At 39.2% G+C, this 21,532-nt stretch overlaps 1 protein-coding gene and 1 pseudogene across 4 annotated transcripts in view; one reads left to right on the top strand and one right to left on the bottom strand.

The window, feature by feature from the left end:
- FRYL (FRY like transcription coactivator) overlaps positions 1-21,532 on the bottom strand; it is a 265,382-nt gene that overhangs the window by 210,522 nt on the left and 33,328 nt on the right. For 3 of the 4 annotated variants that reach the window (XM_053901596.1, XM_053901595.1, XM_053901597.1), the window contains exon 2: positions 15,708-15,886. The exons of the other annotated variant lie outside the window; for it this stretch is intronic. The gene's annotated coding sequence lies outside the window, so the exon portion shown is untranslated. The remainder of the gene's footprint in view (positions 1-15,707; positions 15,887-21,532) is intronic. 4 annotated transcript variants of the gene reach the window in all.
- On the top strand, positions 1,945-21,428 carry LOC109275185 (mitochondrial fission regulator 1-like; annotated as a pseudogene).

The following is a 21,532-nucleotide window of genomic DNA, read 5'->3' as shown; positions in this document are numbered from 1 at the left end:
AATTAAACATATGTTGAAAAACCTTCATGGAGAAGGATTTGCAATGTCCTAAAGGACAAAGGATTTGAATTTCCTAAATGAAATAGAGAATGTGTATTTGCAGAGGAGAAAGAAAGAAAAATAGGTATAATGGGAGTAGTACAGGATACAGGATGGGGATTAGCTTCTCTACAGGTTTTCATTAAAGAATTGTTAGAGGCAATATCGAATGATATCTTTGGACCAGTTAATGTTGAGGAGTTTCCATTAGCCAGAGGGAGACATGAACTTAACAGTGACTAATGGTCAACTCTGAGCTTCCAGAATCTGCACTAAGCGATACCGACACAACCACCACCGTCCAGGAGCTTACAGACCAGCCAGAAGAGAGATACATGTGATGACAAGTTTCAGTGCTTTAAGAAAAGCTACCTAGGGGCGCCTGGGTGGTTCAGTCGGTTAAGCGCCACCTTCAGCTCAGGTCATGATCTCACAGTTCTAGAGTTCGAGTCCACGTCGGGCTCTGTGCTGACAGCTCAGAGCCTGGAGCCTGCTTCAGATTCTGTGTCTCCCTCTCTCTCTGCCCCTCCCCTGCTAGCATCCTTTCTCTCTCCCTCTCAAAAATGAATAAATGTTTTAAAAAAAATTTTTTTGAAAGAAAGAAAGAAAGCTACCTAAATGTGTTCAAGCTACAATCAGGTAAAAACAGTCATCGAGTTTAAGTGGAAGAGGAGACAGGGGCAACCTCACCAAGTAAGTGGGGCTCACAACCTCTGTTGCCAGAAGATTCACTGAATCGACAATCTACAAAGATATGAATGGTTTTGTGCCTCTATTTGAGGACCTGGCTAGCCACTGATTTAAAAAAAATAAAAAAATTAAGGCTCAATAAACATGACTATTTCACTGCAGGCCTGTGAGCTGTAACTTCCCAGTGTGACAGGGCCCAAAGTTGGGTGCTATCCCGTATCGTCCTAGTTACACAATGGTGCCTGGCTTTATCCCAGAAATGGTTATCTCGGGAATGCCTCCTCCCCATGTTTATGAAAGGAAGCACTGTGTAGGGTAAGGTTTACACTGATTGACAGTTCCTCTCGCTCTAGAAATTTATAAAAGATAATAAGCAATGTATTCAGATCAAAATCCTCTGTATGGAAAATAACACATTTCAAAGTTAGTAACAAAACAACATTCCAAATGAGTTTGGTCACTAAGGATGACCATATAGAACATGCCACAAAGCTTAATCCTTCACATTCCAGTACATCCAGTAACTCTACAAGGACTTGCACACAAAAGTCAAAAAGCCCCACCCCACTCCACCAATAGGCTTTATTCTTTACAGCGGTGAAGTCAGTCTAAATAAATTACAAATACAAAAGGGAAGAATTCAGTTCTGGTTTGCTGTGCCCAAAGAAATGTGCCCTAGAAATCCAAATTAATTAATTAGCCAATAATAACAATAACAACCACTAATTACTGAGGGCCTACTATGCACAAGGAAGTAGGTTAGGTGCTTTACACGCATCACCATTTTAACCCAAAGAAACCCATTTCTATAAATGTTCAACTTTGCAGCTATGGAAACTGACGAAGCTACTAAATGAATGGCGAAACACTGTTCACCTGGGTTTTCTTCTATTTTAAAATAAGCTGTTATGTGGAATTCTATGAAACAAACTTCTCAAATTAAAATGCAATTATGATTTCAATATATTTTTTCAGAACAAAAGCTAGAGACCTCTCAAAACCAGATTTAAACACAGTTAAGGTAAACTGTGTGTTAATTCCATAAAGAATAAATTTGCCTTACCAAAAGTAAAAACAAAACCAAAAAAAACATGGGGGGGGGGGGCAGCCCACTGTGATAGGAAGGGGCATTAGGAAGAGTACCTGATATGAAGGAGTCATGCCTCCAGCCTCCCCTAGTCCCTAGAGCTGCCCAGTAGCTACCTCGCTCTTCAAGTGCAGGAGCCAGTTGAAATATCAGGAATGGAAGCCAATGTGACCATCCCAATCTGGCAAAACAAGCCACATGGGGCTACTCAAAGTGTAGTGAGAAAAACTGGGACCAACCTGCCCCCTGAAGCCATGTCCCTGGGCATCCTTTGAAACCCCATACCCAACATGTCTGACCTGTGTCTAAAGGATGAGCCCCCCATCCCTGCTCTGGCCGACACTGCCTGGAATGCTGTGATGAAGAGGAGATATGTGTCCGGGTCAGGAGTGACGCATGGCTCCTGAGGCACACCTGGAAGCCTAGCCCTCTAACTGTCACACAGCGCAATGCCTCAGTGCCCAACCTGCGTGGGTCCAAGGTGACCATCTTTCTGACCATTCCAGCACTGCCAGCCCGAAGTCGCACCGCAGTGCTGCAGGATGAGCTGAACTACCTGCACGGCCAGATTGCCAAGATAGCGGCATCTGATACACCTTCGGTTTCATTAACAACAGATTTCTTATCTCCAGGAAGTTCAAATGTCTCTCCTCCCTTACCTGGTTTTGGATCCTCACTCCACTGTACAACTTCCTTTGCCATTAGTGGCATCACCAAGCAGACCAAGGTAGAGGTCCCTGAGCTACCATTTAGCCCCCCCTGCTCTGTTCTGCCAGCCCCGAAGGCTGTAAACCACAACACAAAGCAACCCACAGCTCGTCTGAAGAGGATGACTGTGTCTCTCTGTCCAAGGCCAGCAGCTTTGCAGACCTCATGGGGATCCTGGAGAACTTTCACCAGATGGAACAGAGCCTAGATCTAGCTCTTAGAAAAAAACCTCAGGAAAAAAACCTTAATGATAAGAGAGGTAAGTAATCTACCTGATAAAGAGTTCTAAAGTAATGGTCATAAAGATGCTCACCACACTGGGGAGAAAATGGGGAAAAGAATGGATAAACACAGAACTCCAACAAAGAGATGGAAAATATGCAGAAGTACTAAACACAAGTTACAGAGCTGATGAACACAATGACTGAACTGAAAAATACACTAGAAGTGTTCACCAGCAGACTACATGACACAGAAGAAAGGATAAGTGAACTCAAAGACAAGGCAGTGGAACTCTCCCAATCAGAGCAGCAAGAAAAAGAAATGAAATACTAGAAAAATAATGAAGAAAAAAAAAAGAAAGAAAACATAGCTTAAGGGACTTATGGGACTACATCAAATGGACTAACATTCTTATCACAGGGCTCCCAGAAGAGAAAGAAAGGCACAGAAATCTTATTTGAAAAAAGAATGGCTTAAAACATCCCTAACCTGGAGAAGAAAACAGACATCCAGATCCAGGAGGCCCAGGGAGATTCCTATGAGATTAACTCAAAGAGACCCTAAAAGCAGCAAGAGAAAAATAACTTGTTATCTAAAAGGGAACCCCCCCAAAAGACTATAAATACATTTTTCAGCAGACCATTTGCAGGCCAGAAGGGAGTGACACATGTATTTAAAATGCTGAAAGAAGAAAACTTCCAACCAAGCAAAGTTACTCAGGATTGCAGAGACTTTTCCAGATGAGCAAAAGCCAAAGGAGTTTATCGCCACTAAATCAAACTTACAAGAAATGTTAAAATGACCTCTTCAAGCTGAAAAGAAAGTGCTAGTCAGTAACAGGAACACATATCAAAGAGTAAATCTCACTGGAAGGATAAATATAATAATAATGAAAATAATGGATTCAGCACTTATTAAGGTTAAAAGGACAAAAGCAGTAAAAATAACTATGATTATAGTAACTAGTTAAGGGATAACTTAGATAAAGCACACACAAGATAAAAAGACGTAGGTCTGTCCAGTGCAAGACCGTTTACTGCCATGGGCTGCTTTCCCCTGTTTGGGTGCCTTCTCTAGAGCCAGGGCCTTAGTCTTGGCCTTCTATGGGGTGCCCAGTGCCCAGTTTCCGGATGCCTCTGGGAAGGAGCTCTTAGACAAAGCCAACAAACACCACTTCTTACACAGCCTGGCCCTGCTGGGGGTACCCCATTTACTCCTAGCCTCTAGAACCACTTTATTCTGCACCAGCTTTTACTTCCAGGCTCTGGCCCAGACTTTGGCCCCTGTGCGAGGGAGCCTGCTAATCTTGGGCTGGCTTACCTTGGTTCTTTGAGTTTCCTTGCACTTAATCTCTGGGTACTTTTTTTGAGAGTTGAAGCAGGGAGAAGATTAAAAGAGAAAGGGGAAAAAGAAAAAAAGATGAAAAATGTGACATCAAAAACACGCAAGGGAGGAGTAACAATGTTGAGCTTTAGAATGCAATCAAACTTAAGTTGACAAGTATTTTATCAACCTAAAATAGACTGTTATGCATATAACTTGTTATAGTTACAGTTAAACTTAACTACAAAACAAAACCGGTAGTAAATACACAAAAGATAAAGGAGCATAAGCATACCACTAAAGAATGTCAGCAAACCACAAAGGGAGAGAGCAAGAGAAGAAAGGAAAAAAGAGGAACAAAAACCAGCCAGAAAACAACTAACAACATGACAATGAGTACATACCTATCAATAATTATACTTTAACTGTAAATGGACTAAATACTACAATCAAAAGACAGAGTGGCTAAATGGACTAAAAAACAAAATCTATATGCTGCCCACAAGAGACTCCTTTAGACTTAAGAACATACACAGACTGAAAGTGATGGGATAGAAAAAGATATTCCATATGGAAACCAAAAGAAAGCCAGGGTAGCTATACTTATGGATATAAGAAAAAACTCGGGGGCACCTCAGTGGCTCAGTCTGGCTCAGTTAAGCATCTGACTCTAGATTTTAGCTCAGATCATGATCTCACAGTTCATGAGTTTGAGCCCTGAATTGGGCTCTGACAGTGCAGAGCCTGCTTGAGATTCTCTCTCTTTCCCTCTTTCTCTCTCCCTCACTCCCATGGTCTCTCTCTCTCTCTCTTTCTAAAATAAATTTTTAAGGGGCGCCTGGGTGGCACAGTCAGTTGGGTGTCTGACTTCGGCTCAGGTCATGATCTCACTGTTCATGGGTTCGAGCCCTGCATCAGGCTCTGTGCTGACAGCTCAGAGCCTGGAGCCTGCTTCAGATTCTGTCTCCATCTCTCTGCCCTCCCCTGCTCTTGCTCTGTCTCTCTTGCTCTCAAATATAAAATAAAACATTAAAAAAAAATTTTTAATAAATTTTTAAAAGGAAAAAATCGACTTTAAAACAAAGATTGTAAGAGACAAAGGGCATTATATAATGATAAAGGGGTCAATCCAACAAAAGACTAGAACGTTTATAAATATTTATGAACCCAATATAGAAGTATCTGAATATATAAAGCAAACATTACAGACATGAAGGGAGAAACAGCCATATAATACCAACAGAGAACATTAACAATTTTATGTTTATTTTTTGAAAGAGACAGAGAGAAACAGGCAGAGCATGAGCGGGGGAGGGGCAGAGAGCGAGGGAGACACAGAATTTAAAGCAGGTTCCAGACTCTGAGCTGTCAAGACAGCACAGAGCCCAACAGGGAGCTCGAACCTGTGGACCAGGAGATCATGACCTGAGCCGAAGCCGGCTGCTTAACTGACTGAGCCACCCAGGCGTCCCAGCAGGGGACTTTAATACCCCACTTACATCAATGGATAGATCAGACAGAAAATAAGAAAACATCACCTTAAATGACATGTTAGACCCAACAGACCTAACAGATATATACAGAACATTTCATCCAAAAGCAACAGAATATACATCCTCAAGTATGTATGCAACATCCTCCAGGATAGATCAGGTAGGACACAAAACAAGTCTGAATAAATTTAAGAGGACTGAAATCCTATCAAGCATCTTTTCTAACCACAGTGATATGAAACTAGAAATCAAAAACAAAAAAGAAAGAAAGAAGGAAAGAAACCAGAAATCAATTTTTTTTTAAATAAAAACAAAAGGTGGGGGAAGGAGAAATCATATTATGGCCAACAAATCACAGAGAAGGTTATTTTAAGACTAAGTTCAATCCTCTTCTGTTAATGTCTTCCTACTAACTTAAAAGTCCAAGAACAACTTTATAAAGGAAAGTGACATTCTTCTGTTTCAGCCAGAATTCTTAAAATAATCTTTAACTTAAAATGTTTCCCAAAGATGGATGCTCGCAGTTCAAATGCCAGTGATAATTCAATTGGCTGCAAAATTCGGTGTTAGCAGTCTCTACACTTATAGGGAAAACCTGACACAGTATACGAGTATCAATTGCCATATCTGTGGTTTCAAATGAAACTTCCTTCCACAGCACTTAAATCATCCTTTTTCTCCTAGGTCCCTGGTTTGCTTCATTTCCTTTAATCTTGCTTTATGTTAAGACAATATTTGGTCCCTGGCTCCATTTAGTGGAGTTCAGGGTCATCAGAATAATGCCCTTGGAATGTTGTCTCTGAACCAACTTCCTAATATAGGTTATGCTCCTGTTCTTAAGAATTTTAATATATCCAAATCATAATGTCCAAATCATAACAAGGCTAGATGTAAATACTAACTGGAAGATTTATTAGAGTCAAGCAAAAAAGGAAAGAAAAAAATTTTAAGCTTTCTAGAAACCTAACACCAGCTAGAGTATAATAAATAAAAATAGACCTACTTCTGCTACCTTTGTCAAGCCCAGTGGTTTATCCAGCTAGGTAGTGAAGGACACAATGAATAAGACAGATCTATGCCTTTATGGAATCTGAGACTCATCCAGTTCTAGGACCATCTCTCCTCAACTGTCCTAGAAGGAGAGTGTTATAGAAAGTTTCAATATGGTGCAAATGGGACGCATTGCAAAACAATAAGCATGTATCTTTTAATATATCGGACTTCTGTATTAAGGTTGTGATTGTATTTGAAACTGGAATACTCATGTAGGATTAGAAGGGAGAGGAAATAGAAGTGGAGAGTGCAAAGCTAGGAACTGAGTCACTTCTCCCACCTCATCAGGTTTTTCACCCTCACTACTGGTTACATAAATCCTATGTGGAATGTAATCTTTCACTTAGGACAATTTTATCTCTTAAGCCTTTCATAAACCTGTCACACCATGAGCTACGTGAAACATTTTTTGTCTTATAGGTTCTCAGTTTGCAAAATAAAAACTTTCATCACTCCAAACTAAATGCAGTATGACTGAAGATCACAGTACCAAGAGAGAATTTGATTCTTACCGATAAGCACCTGCCCTAGTTAATGTTTCAAAGTAATTTTTTTAACAAAATTATATTGCAGAAACTAAGACTTAATTGTCCTAATGTAAGCAAGCTCACTAAAAATTTCCATTAAGATATTTTTCCCTTAAAATAATATAACCAAAACACTTCCCATTACTTTAATATCGCTGAAACACCAAAAATTTGTAATGTGACTTTAGGAAATTTACTTTTAAAACAGATTTAGGAGGTTTAGACCGTACTGCATTTCCAATGACAAAAAGAAATCCCATTGAGGATGGAATTATTAAAATTATTATAATCTCCCGTTTTATTGCATCAATACGTATTAGAGGACAAAAATAGCCATTTAATTCAAGAAGTGATCCAAAGAGACTAAAAGTTACATTAATCTGTGAAAAGTCACATGTAAAACAAATCTATATAAACCCCATGTCCATTATAATGAGAAAGGACCTCATATGAGAAGGCAGCACAAGGTATGTGGTACAGATACACAATACTAAGCTATATTAACAGACAAAGTGACTTAGTCTCATTTATAGGAGGAAAAGAGAGGGAAGGAGAAAGAAACATGAGAAAAAGAGGAAAACGTAAAAATAAAAAAAGATGGAGGGGTACCTGGGTGGCTAAGTTGCTTAAGCATCTGACTCTTGATTTCGGTTCAGGTCATGACCTCATGACTCGCGTGAGCCCTGCATCGGGCTCTGTGCTGCCAGCGCAGAGCCTGCTTGGGAATCTCTGTGTCTCCCTCTCACTCTGCCCTTCCCCTGCTCATGGGCACTCTCTCTCAAAATAAATAAACTTAAAAAAAAAAAGATGGAGCACATAAGATCATTTTTTCCAAGTTTGCAGGCAGTAAATGATAGGACTCTTCTCTTCACAAAAGAAACATGCTGGCTGGCTCTGATATACAAACAAAATCACATATGAGAATCAAGTACACTAATATTGTCAACATGCAGACTAGTGCTTTCAAGCTAGCAAGATCCCAATAACAAGTTAGCCAAGTATAAGTTCGTCTACAAGACATCTCAGGTAAAAGAAGAGATTTAGATATGCTACATGGTCATGATTTTATTGGCCATTCTCCACCACCATAGAAATCAAATATTGAATGCTCTAAATGTGTCAGGAAGCCATCAAAATCCTCAAGGAGAAAGCAGTCAAAAAACCTCTTTGACCTCAGCCGCAGCAACTTCTTGACTCAACATGTCTCCGGAGGCAAGGGAAACAAAAGCAAAAATGAACTATTGGGACCTCATCAAGATAAAGCACATCCTTTGCTGTGCTTCCTCTGTACAGCAAAGGAAACAATCAGCAAAATTAAAAGGCAACTGACGGAATGGGAGATGACATATCAGATAAAGGGTTAGTATCCAAAATCTATAAACAACTTATCAAACTCAACACCCAAAAAACAAATCATCCAGTGAAGAAATGGGCAAAAAACATGAATAGACACTTCTCCAGAGAAGACATCCAGATGGCCAACCGACACATGAAAAAATACGCAACATCACCCATCATCAGGGAATTACAAATCAAAACCACAATGAGATACCACCTCACACCTGTCAGAATGGCTAACATTAATTAACAACTCAGACAACAGATGTTGGCGAGGATGCGGAGAAAGAGGATCTCTTTTGCCCTGCTGTTGGGAATGCAAACTGATGCAGCCGCTCTGGAAAACAGTATTATGGAGGTTCCTCAAAAAACTAAAACTAGAACTACCCTACGACCCAGCAATTGCACTACTAGGTATTTATCCAAAGGACACAGGTGTGCTGTTTCGAAGGGGCACGTGCACCCCAACGTTTATAGCAGTGCTATCGACAATAGCCAAAGTATGGAAAAAGCCCAAAATGTCCATCGATGGATGAATGGATAAAGAAGATGTGTGTGTGTGTGTGTGTGTGTGTGTGTGTGTGTGTGTGTGTTGCAGAGTATTACTCAGCAGTCAAAAAGAATGACATCTTGCCATTTGCAACTACATAGATGGAACTGGAGGGTACTATGTTAAGCAAAATTAGCCAGAGAAAGACAAATATATGACTTCACTCATATGAGGAATTTAAGATACAAAACAGATGAACATAATGGAAGGGAAGCAAAAATATAAAAACAGGAAGGGGGACAAAAACATAAAAGACTCATATATAGAGAACAGAGTTGTTGGAGGGGTTGTGAGAGGAGGGATGTTCTAAACGGGTAAGGGGCATTAAAGAATCTATTCCTGAAATCATTGTTGCACTATATGCTAACTAACGTGGATGTAAATTAAACAATAAATAAATTTAAAAATAAATAAATATGTATAAGTCCCAGACTCCAAAGGCCCAAGAACCTGAAGCTAAAATGTCTGAGGACAGCAGAAGATGGAAGTCCCAGCTCAAGGAGAGTGAGCAAATTCACTCTTCCTCTGCCTTTTTGTTCTATTTGGATCCTCAGTGGATTGGTGATGCCCACCCACAGCAGTGAGGGTGGACCTTCTTTACTCAGTCTATTCATTTAAATGCTAATCTCTTCCGGAAACACCCTCACGGACATACCCAGAAATAATGTTTTACCAGCTCTCTAGGCATCTGTTAGCCTAGTCCAGCTGACACGCAAAAGTAACCAACACAGGGAGCCACCATGAGTTTTTGACGAAGTAAGTAATATGAATGGACCTGTGATTTCTAAAAGTTACCTTTAGAAGTATATGGGAAAGAAGGCTGAATGAGAAGGACCAGTTTGGAGTAGCCAAGAGATAATTTTCTGAACTAAGGCTGTGGGAGACACCAACAAAGCACTGAAGTAGAACCGAAAGAATTTCACAACTGAAAGAATGGGGGACCATCACTTTTCACAAATACGACCACAGCCTCCTCAAGTTCTCCCTCCCATACATTGCCCCACTACAGCTGGGAGTGATTGTTTTACAAACTAAATCAAGTTGCATCTCAAGGCCCTCCACCCCACCTTCCTACATACCAAACTGGACTTTTCACTTCCTACACATTCAACTTCTTTCCTGCCTCAGGATCCTTCACTCACTGTTTTCCTTTATCTGCTAACTGGCACCCTGGTGTTTTTCACCAGGCGGAACCCTAACCAGTCTTCAAATGTCAATTTGAATGTCCCTCCCTCAAAGACCTACCCACCTAAACTCTCTAGTCTAGTACCATGTCCCAACCTTTAGATTCTCTCTTGGGATACTTACACACATGTAGACATGGGTTTATGTATATATTTGATTAATATCTATTCCCCATTAGACTATTCCTAAGACGTAGGATTATAACTATTTGTTACCTATACCTAGCCCAGTACCTGGCACCTGGCAGGTACTTAACAAACACCTGCTGGGGGTGCTTGGGTGGCTCAGTCGATTGAGTGTCCAACTTCAGCTCAAGTCATGATCTCAAAGTTCATGGGTTCAAGCCCCACCTTGGGCTCTGTGCTGACAGCTGGGAGCCTGAAGCCTGCTTTGGATTCTGTGTCTCCTTCTCTCCTGCCCCTCTCCCATTTGTGCTCTGTCTCTCTCTGTCTCTCAAAAATAAATGTAAAAAAAAATAATAATAAATTTCTTTAAAAAAAAAAAAAAAACCAAGCACGTGCTGAATAATAAATATACCACAAGAGACCACTTTGAGTTCTTGACTGGGAAAATAATAATGCCATTACCTAATAAAGGGAACACAGGAACATCAAATCTGTGGATAAAGTGGAATTCTACCTGGGGAATATTGAGTTGAAGAAATAGTGAATTAGGTCTAAGCTGTAGAATCACCAGTGAATGATCACTCAGCCAAAAGAATAAATGTAACATTACTGGAAAAGGAGAAGCAAAATAAAGCAAGCTATGAGCAGATAAGACAAACCTCTATTTAAGTGGGAGGAAGAAGAAAACAGACAAAAGGTTTATATTTCTAATATGTAAAGGGCTTATAAAATAGCAAATATCAACAAACTTGAAGAACACGAGGCTTAAAAAAAATGGACAGTTAACAGTAAAGAAAAATGCAAATGCCTCCTAACCATATAAAAATATATTCAGCCCAATGTGTACCTCAAGGTAAACTTGGTATAAGACTATCTTTAAAAAAAAAAATGTTGTTAATTTAAATGATTCTAAAACGTGTATAGGGCTCCTGGGTGGCTCAGTGGGTTAAGCGTTCGACTTCAGCTCAGGTCATGATCTCCCAGTTTGTGAGTTCAATGCCCGCACTGGGCTCTGTGCTGACAGCTCAGAGCCTGGAGCCTGCTTCAGATTCTGTGTCTCCCTCTCTCTCTGCCCCTCCCCCACTCAAATTCTGTCTCTCTCAAAAATAAATAAACATTTAAAAAGTAAATAAAATAAAATGTCTATAAGGAAATTTTTAAAGTTAAAGATATTCAATTTCACGCATGAGATGAGTGAAATTAACATAACAGTGATATTCCATTCAGCAAAAAAACAAAAGTTTGACAACATATTCTGTTGCTGAGGTTATGCATAGACAAATAGGCACTTTCACACATTACCAATGGGAACACAGAGACACATGAGGCACCCAGTTCTGATAGTATTATCCCTGGTGTCATTGAGAACCAGAATTCTTAGCTAAGAAAAAAAGATACAGATGTGAAATAAAAGACTGAGCAAAAATCTTATAGAGCTGAAACAATTGGAAATATCAGTATAAACTCATGAGGTTCTTAATCTTAAAAAATTTTTTTTCCTAATTTTGACAACTGAAAAGATCTAGTGACAATGGTCAATCCGTTAGAAATAAGAACCTCTAGAGGCCAGATTGTAGTCTTGAAATCCTACTGCCCAGTAAAGGAATCAGGGGTCCTTTTGGGTCCAGCGATATCAGGTGTAGAGAGGAAATGTACATGATGTGCCTAGAAATCCTTGTCATACCAGATAATCAAAGAAGCTATCACAAACTACTAGAGTCATGTCAAAATAACTCAGCAACTTTAAAAGGCTCCCACTGGTCCAAGATTAAATAATTTAAGCAGCAAAAAAAAAAAAAGACAATGAATTTTTCAAAATTCAGTATGTTTAAATCTAAGAGTCCATAATGAGTCTAGGGAAGAAGAGGCGACCCTAACTGATCACTATTGGAGAAGGCTAATATAACCAACTCATTGTTTTGAAATTGGTAAGTCAGAAGAAACTATCAAGCTTTTCTCCAACCTTTCCTATACATACTGTACTACTAGGTAACAAATAGTACATGAGGAACAGTTTCCCTTTATAGAAGATTTCACATAAGTGAACAGTAAAGTTACAGTGTTACGTCTTGCAACCCCTAATTATTTAATAGACCTAAAGCAGGGAGCCCACTGCCTATTTTTGTAAATAAAGTATTATTAGAACACAGCTATGGCCATTCATTCACATTTTGTCTATGGCTACTATTCCTGCTACAAGGGCAGAGTATAGTAACTGTATCAGAGGAGACCAGATGGCCCACAAAGCCTAAAAATACACTATCTGGCCCCTTACAGAGAACGTTTGGCATTCTCTCATCTAAAGCATTGAGCATAAACGGCAACTAATCAGCATTAAGAGAGACGACTAAACACTTGTGTACCAGACAGACACTTGCCAAAAGAAATTGAACCTGAATCTGAGCAAATCTCCGGATCCAACTGCCAATTAACAAGAAAAACAAAGGACAGAGGAATATGCTTATTTTTTTTTAAGACTGCATTTTTAAGTAACCTCTACACCTAACGCAGGGCTTGAACTCACAACCCCAAGATCAAGAGTTGCACGCTCCACAGACTAAGCCAGCCACACACACCGACAGATGAGTACTTTTAATCACTTCACAGGAATGTAATCAGGAACATCCACATCTACGGCCCAAAGACCCAATTTGCTAACAAAAATTTTAAGGACACAAGGCAAGGGGAACTTAGGAGAAAAATCAACTAATTGCAATGAAGGGAGGGCTTATCTAGATCCTGATTCAAACAGCTCAACTGCTTTGGAAATGTATGAAAGAATCAAAATTACCACGAACTGCACATTTTATTACGTTGGGATTGTTGCTGTTTTTTCTTTTTTTTTTTAAAGATGATAATGGTATTGTGGTTGTATTTTTTTTTTAAATGTTTATTTATTATTGAGAGACAGAGACAGAGCATGAGCATGGGAGGCACAGAGAGAAAGGAGGAGACACAGAATCCGAAGCAGGATCCAGGCTCTGAGCTGTCAGCACAGAGCCGGATGCGGGGCTCGAACTCACAAACCGTGAGATCATGACCTAAGCCAAAGTCCGACGCTTAACCGACTGAGCCACACAGGCGCCCCATGTGGTTGTATTTTTTAAAAGAAGATCTACTTTAAGAATACATACTGGAATATAAACAAATTATATGATGTCTAGGATTTGCTTTAAAATAATACAGAGTGGGAGAGAAGTCCATGGAAGAGAAACAAACAATTTGGCCATGATTTGATAATTATTAAACCTGAGTGATGAATACAAAGGGGTTCATTACACTAGCCTGTTTACTTTGTACAATTTAAATTTTTTTTTCCATAATAAAAATTAAAAATAAGGCAAAATCTTTCTTATTCAGACACAGAAAAAAATCTGATGGAAAAAGGTCAGGAAGTATGCTAGATCACCCCAAAAGGCAACTGGACCGTGACAAGGTGTGGGATCTTTCAAAAGAAGGGTAAGAAGCCAACTTTGAAAAGAACCAGTTCAGAGATCAAGCAAATGAGTTTTACAAACTGAGTTATGTGCCCTTTTCCAACTATTTCAAGCACCTAGAAAAAGGATATATATGGCCAACGAACTTAGGTTTGAGATCTGATTAAGATGTGTTCCTCAGAGTTTTAAAAAGGCAAGAGACCATAAGATGTAAGAATGATCATGGATTTTGGGTAAGTGGAAAGCTAATGAGGCTAGGAAACGGCCCACCTGGTTAAAGAAAACAAAACAAAAACAAAAACAAATGCCAAGAAACTACAAGTCAAAATTAATACTAAAAACAGATTTAAGAAGTGGGATGTGACAGAGGGTTATGATCATGACAGGAAGCTTGCCAAAGCCTCAGAAATTAGAAGTCTTCCAGGCGATGGTGAGGTCTAAGGTACGAAGTGATGGGGTGTGCGCAGCAGGCAGAACTTTTGGGTTCCAGTCCTGATGAACGAATGCTGGGTAACTAATCGGTTTCAGCTCCCTGCCAAAGAATCACACCCTTCTCCCAAGCTTATTTCAACAGGTAACTGTATGTGTAAAGGTCCCAGGATTGGGAGCTCTGGTCTAAGATGCAGTGATATTGGAAAATCAGTAAGATGAAAATGATGGATGCTAGACGTATCAAGGAAGCAGGATGAGAGCCACCAACATGATAAAAGAGACAACATCAGAGTCAAATAAAGGAAAATTCTAGAGGTCAATAAAAGAGAAGGATAAAAAATGTGGAGAGAAAGAATGAAAGACCTCAACTTCCAAACAAAATGATTAACTGAAAAATGTTGTCTTAGTGAAGGCGTTATTGTAACCCCACACTTCCAAGAACGTAGTCTAAAAATCTATCAAATAGGTTACAGAAGAAAGGTATCCTCAAAAAACCAAAAAATCTACCAATTTGTTCATTATGATCATAAAGTGTTAGATGTATGAAAATACCAAAAAACCCGAAAAAACATTTAGTTTATTTCACTCATTTCATAGATGAGAAAACTGAGGTCTACTAAGGCTAATTAACCTGCACTCAAGAACACCATACAATTAATGATCAGAATTAGGGCTAAAATGTACCCCATTCTTCACTCACCCTCTTGACCTTGCATCCTCATTTAATGCCATCGTTTCCATTTGGTGACTGACTTCTCTACAATACTAAACGCCATTATATATTTTCATGCTTTGATAGCAGGCATTTGATAAATATTTGTCACCTGACACTCAAAATGAGCCTACTTCAATGATTTTCTTTCAGAGGCCCCCCATATCAGCAACTGGTTCTGCTCACTTTTACTCCTCTGCCCCCCAACAAAAATGCACTGAGGAAATCTCAGAGATGTTCAAAAAACATGTTGGCTAACTAGCATCCATGCTTCCAAAAAATGTTACAACACGAAAAGGCACACATAGTGCCAGGGGAAAAAAAAAAAAAAAGAGTTGACATCACTCTCCTCTTATCATCTCCAAAAATGTGTCATTACATAATGTACACATCAATGGGAAGTAAGACGATGTTCTTGACCGGATGGACTCAAAGCACCTAAACTGACAGGAAAAGACCCTTAACAGGATAAACTACCTCAGTCTTACAATAAGGGATTATGGAGAATGCACAGACTTCACACACGTTTATGTATTTTTAATGTATTCTCTATAAATGTTACATATAATCCTGGACCTAGAATCTCATGGAAGGAATGTTCTGAGCCTCCAAAAACCTGATGTTACTGCTATTTTTAGACGTGATTTTTTTAAGTTAGCAAAAAAAAAAAAAAAAAAAAGGCAGGTATTATAAGAAGAGAAGGCATCATAGAGGGGAAGGCGATTCACACAAAAATTATTTTTACAAACTTCTATTATTCTTTTAAAAAGAAGTACGTATCCTTACCACTTAGAAAGGGTTGTTGAGGCACAGAGTTTGTAGAAAAGACACCAATTTTGGAAAGGATCCATCTAGAAGCTTTTTCGACCTGGAGCTTGTTGTACTTTATAGGCACGCAAGTGGGCACAGTAGTGCAAAGCCGTAGTGATTCACCATGTACAAAGCAGAATATGGAATGTTCAAGGCTGGAAGATAAAAAATAGAGAAAAGAAAAATACTCGGGCTGGTTATTAGTAGCACCCATGTTTAAAACAAAAGGTGTCCCATTTTAGTGGTTTTTATAGAACAAATATCATTACTGAAGCTAAGTTTTTATAACTGAGAACTTGCACAAGAAGAACTTACTTATATAAGTATCTTAACTACGTAGGGAAAGAATCTGGAGAGAGAAAACAAGAAAATGAGAATTAGTCTTCCAAAGGTTCTAAATTAAAGATTTCTTTGCCACCCATAACTTCTTTGTCAAATACATTATAAATTTCCCTACCATCTAAACACAATTACCCGTTTCTTAATGAAACAAGGGGGATCATCAAAGGAGTGCTTCCACAGTACTTGAGGATATATACCTTATAGGACTTGGGGTAATGACCCCAGAATGGCCTATATCTCAAAAGGTACCCCCAAAGTACCCCAACAAATAAGCACCCTCTGTTCCTGGTGGTGGTGTCAATATCTACAAAGTTAGGAATGAATTTATCCTTTGACCCAACAATCCTCTTTCTGGGACATTCTCCTACACACGTACTTGTACACTCATAAAGTATACAGCAAGATTGTCGTGAGATTGTTTGTAAAAGTGAAACACTGAAAACAACCCAAGTTACACATGATCTGGCAATTCGACTCCTGGGTATATAACAAGTGATAAAATACATCCATGCAAAAATAAAAATGTAAGTGTTCACAGTAGTGTTATTTGTAATAACCAAAAGGCAGAAACAAGACAATGGTCATCCACTTTTATAGCAATTTGACAGAATAAATTTATGTTCCTTGAATATAACGATAAAAAGGGTGGGCTTGTATTTTATGTATCATATTTAAAGAAAAAAAAAGACAATGGTCATCAACTGATGAACAGATAAATAAAATGTGATAGATCCCATCCAATGGAATATTTCTGCCACAAAAAGGAATGAAGTAATGATACATGCTACAGCATAGATGAATCCTAAAAACTATGCAAAGTCAAAGAAGCTAGTCACAAAAGGCCACATATTACATGATTCTATTTATATGAAATGCCTAGAATAGACAAATCTACATACAGAAAAAACAGATTAGTGGTTGAAGGGCTGCGGGGGAGAGGAAGATGGGGAATGACTAATGGGTACACTGTTTCTCTCAGTTTCCAGTCACTTGCACTCTGACCCAATACTAAATACTAAAATACTCTTCCTAATGACTTTGAAAGAATTCTAAGTGCCCATTCTAACTTGTATCTGACCTCCCCTCTCTCACTACTCCAATGAACCTCAGATTGCTGCCAAGTGCACAACTAGGGTCACAAAATTCTCTGGTTGGGTAGTACAGTGATACTCCTAATTCCTACAGAATAAAGTTCAGAAATTAATTAGCCTCAAAGTCAAGATCCTAATGGCAGAGAATAAACTACGAGCACATCTCCCTAATATTCTCTAGACTAGAGACAAGCTGAACTCTGCTCCGTGTAAACATATCCCATTCCTACACCCACATCTTTTTTCCATCTGGAATGCCCACCCTTTGTTTCCATGCACTGAAATTCCTATAAAATCATTTTTAAAGCAAAAAAAATCACTTATCCGACCAGAGCATTGGATTTCTCAACTCTCACGCCTTCAAGGACTAGTTTACAAAGACTATAAAGGGTACTACAAGTATTGTAAGTATGAAGTAGAAACTAAGAAGAGCCAACATATATCACTCAACAAATGTTACTGCTATTCACTCAACAAAGTAATCAATAAATATTTTTTAAATTGACATACAAAATTAAAAAATTGTGTTTTCCAGCCATACTACACTCTTGGCTCTAGAAGCAACAGTTTAAGGTTTGACACCTTTGAAAGTCATGATGATGAAAATTTCTGATCATCAACAGGTTTCATTACGGGGAATCTCATATAGATTCATGATGTAAGAGCAGCAACCCATTATTTCTTTATTTAATCAAGAGCCAACTTGATTCGTAACCATTTCACAATATATGTCATAAGTCATTATGAGGTATACCTTAAATGTATACAGGGGTACATGTCAGTTATACCTCAATAAAAAGGGGGGGGACAATTTGATTCACTTTATTCAGTAATACCCGCCAAAAATAGGGAAAGAGGGCAAGCCTTACCAAAAGACAATAGTTTCATTATCTTTTTTAAATTGTGGCAAAAAAATATGGGGTGCCTGAGTGGCTCAGTCGGTTAAGCGTCCGACTTCAGCTCAGGTCACGATCTCGCGGTCCGTGAGTTCAAGCCCCGCGTCGGGCTCTGGGCTGATGGCTCAGAGCCTGGAGCCTGCTTCGGATTCTGTGTCTCCCTCTCTCTCTCTGCCCCTCCCCCGTTCATGCTCTGTCTCTCTCTGTCTCAAAAATAAATAAACGTTAAAAAAAAATTTTTTTTAAATAAATAAATTGTGGCAAAATACACATAACATATAATTTACCATCTTAATCATTAAGTGTGCAGTCAGCAGCATTAAATACATTCACACTATTTGCAAACATCACCACCACCCATCTCCAGAACTCCTTCTATCTTGCAAAACTGAAACTTTGTGCCCATTAAACACTAACTCCCCATTCTCCCGCCTACCTCACCCCCCAGCCCAGCCCCTGGTAACAAGCATTCTCCTTTCTCCTTTCTCTATCAAGGAGTCTGACTGCTCTGGGAACCTCACGCAAGCGGAATCACACAGGATTTGTTCTTTGTGACTGGCTTATTTTACTAAGCATGATGTGCTCAAGGTTCATGAGTGTTATCATTTTTCATTAAGAACTTCAAAACCACAGAAAGGACATGGTTTAAACAGATTCTAGTTTAAACTCATGGTTTAAACATACTCTATACCCTAGAGATTTAGAAGGCTCAAATTACAGAAAGAAAGGAAAAAGAAGAATAACAGGTACCAGATAATCCAGTCTGATACCAGGCATCCTGCTCCATACAACTCTGAGAAGGTAGTGTTATTATTATTCCCGATTGGTAAATGACAAAAGGGGGCCCAGGGGACCATGCGGTATTAGGTAGGCCTCCTATGCTACTTTCCTATTTCCATTTTGTTCTTACCTGACATATATCCATATATCCATTTATTTATCTCCTTATGGGCCAATTATGTGTAGACCAAAAACACCGAAAATCACTACTTTAGTCGAAGGGTCACATTTATATAACAAACTTGTGTCTATTATACAACATAGTTTAAGCATCTTACAATCTCTGGCTTTTCTGAGATGTTTGTCCATAGGTACACTTTTTTTTTTTAATGTTTATTTTTGAGAGCCCAAGTGATAGAGCACGAGCAGGAGAGGGGCAGAGAGAAAGGGAGACACAGATTCTGAAGCAGGCTCCAGGCTCTGAGCTGTCAGCACAGAACCCAACACGGGGCTCAAACCCACGAACTCCGAGATCATGACCTGAGCTGAAGTTGGATGCTTAACTGACTGAGCCACCGACTGAGTTTATACTCTGGTGGAGAATATGGTAATGAAGCAAATACATTAAGGGGTTATTTATTTACTTACTTAACGTTTATTTATTATTGACAGAGAGAGAGAGCATGCGCATGGGAGGGGCAGAGAGAGTGGGGGAGACACAGAATCCGAAGCAGGCTCCAGGCTCTAAGCTGTCAGCACAGAGCCCGATGCAGGGCTCGAACCCACAAACAATGAGATCATGACCTAAGCCAAAGTCAAATGTTCAACCGGCTGAGCCACCCGGGCGCCCCCATAGGTACATTTCTTTAGATACTCAGAAATTAGGAGACTTTATTACTGCCAAAGATATATTTAGAGATTTTTACCCCCAGCAGGGAGGGGAGGTGGAAGGCATTGGAAGGCCAGGGTAGAGGATAAAATTCCAAATGAAAAGTCCAAGCAGGCTTGTTTTCCAGTGAGCGCAAATGTGTTAGAACATTCTTATGTTCTATAAGTTTTATTGTTTCCATCAAACTTCACCTGAGGACTTTTCTACTAAGCATGAGTTTACAATAGAAAGGGCGATATCACTAGGTTGTGATAGTCTACTTACACCTTAAATATATTCTCCCTATAATATTAGCTATATTTACAGTAATTTGATTTCCTTCTACTTCAGAATGAAAGTAAATATTCCCACCATCCTGTATTGCTATATTTTCTCCCTCAAATTAGTTACGACTTTTATTACATTTCAAGACATTATGAATTAAATACCTAACATTTAACTTGCTTAAACTATTTTTTCATAATTTAAATTACAGCAAGTACATCCACAATTAGAATATAAAATGTTATGAAGCAAAATCTGATTTTTAAGGACTCTGACTAAATAAATCCCCACTTATAACAAAGTCTACAATTCCCACTAATTTATTGTTTGCAGAAAATAATTTCTTTTGAGCACAACATGAGCACTCTTACTCATAAGAGAAGTACTGTGTTCATAAAATAATTTTATCTTCGCTGATATAATAAGAAGTCAGTGGTTTCCTTTTTGTGGTAAACAATGGGTCTTAGGAAACACATTCCCGCTAAATGTCTTTTACATTTTTTTTTATACACAATTGGTTCAACTTCCTAATAATCACCATTTACCAGAAATGTGAAAGATAAAAATCTATCAAAATACACAATGAAATTAAGCAAGCCAAAAAGAGAAAAAGAAAAGAAAATTACAAAGAGGGCAGGGTGGAGAAAACTTCCAACCCAACACCAACCATCTCCAAGCTACTTTTTAAAACTGAGAGTATCAGGGAGCCCGGATATATGCTGAGAATGTGGAGCCTGCTGGGGATTTTCTCTCTCTCTCTCTCTCCCTTGCTCTCTGCCCCTCCCCGGTTCATGCTTGAGCTCCAGCTCTCCCTCAAATAAATAAATGAAAGTTATCAAAAATATTTGAAAATTGGGGCACCTGGGTGGCTTAGCTGGTTAAGGAACCAACTTCGGTTCAGGTCATGATCTCACAGTTGGTGAGTTCGAGCCCCACATCGGGCTCTGTGCTGGCTTTACATTCCGTGTCTCCCTCTCTCCCTGCCCCTCCCCCACTCACGCTCTGTTTCTCTCTCTCTCAAAAAAGAAAAAGAAAAAATATTTTTTAAAAAACTGAGAATATCGGTTTCAAGGTGACAAAAATCTACATCTTTTTTCTACATTCCCAAGGGACCATGCCCATCAGCATACAAACATATTATATGATCCCTACCTTAAGGGGAGAAAAAAAAAAGAGGCCTCCCATGATACTGTGATTTATACTAAGAAATACATATTTGATCTTCATCCCATTTCTGGTACAGGACTCCTAAAACCCTTAGAATTTCCTAAGTGATGAGAGACTTAAAGGTGTCTTTTGTTGTTAATGAGGTGACTTGGGGGCCACACCTAAGGATCCGAACTAATTGCCAGGAGAAGCAACCATATGATTAGAGGGCTGGAACTTTCAGTGTCACCTTGCCCTTCACCTGGCGTCAGGAGGGAGACTGGAGAATGAATCCATCGCCAACGGCCAGAGATATAATCAACATGCCTGTGTCATGAAACCTCCATGAACACACAAAAGGATGAGGTCTGTCTGGAGAGCTTCCGGGTTGCATATGTGCAGACAAGGGGACAGTGGCACATTCTGAGGGCAGGGAAGGTCTGGGCCCTCTCC

This window comes from Panthera pardus, unplaced genomic scaffold (genome assembly GCF_024362965.1).
Source record: "Panthera pardus isolate Hobbes unplaced genomic scaffold, ASM2436296v1 HiC_scaffold_13, whole genome shotgun sequence".
NCBI classification, from domain to species: Eukaryota; Metazoa; Chordata; class Mammalia; order Carnivora; family Felidae; genus Panthera; species Panthera pardus.
This window is presented reverse-complemented; position numbering and strand designations above follow the sequence as displayed.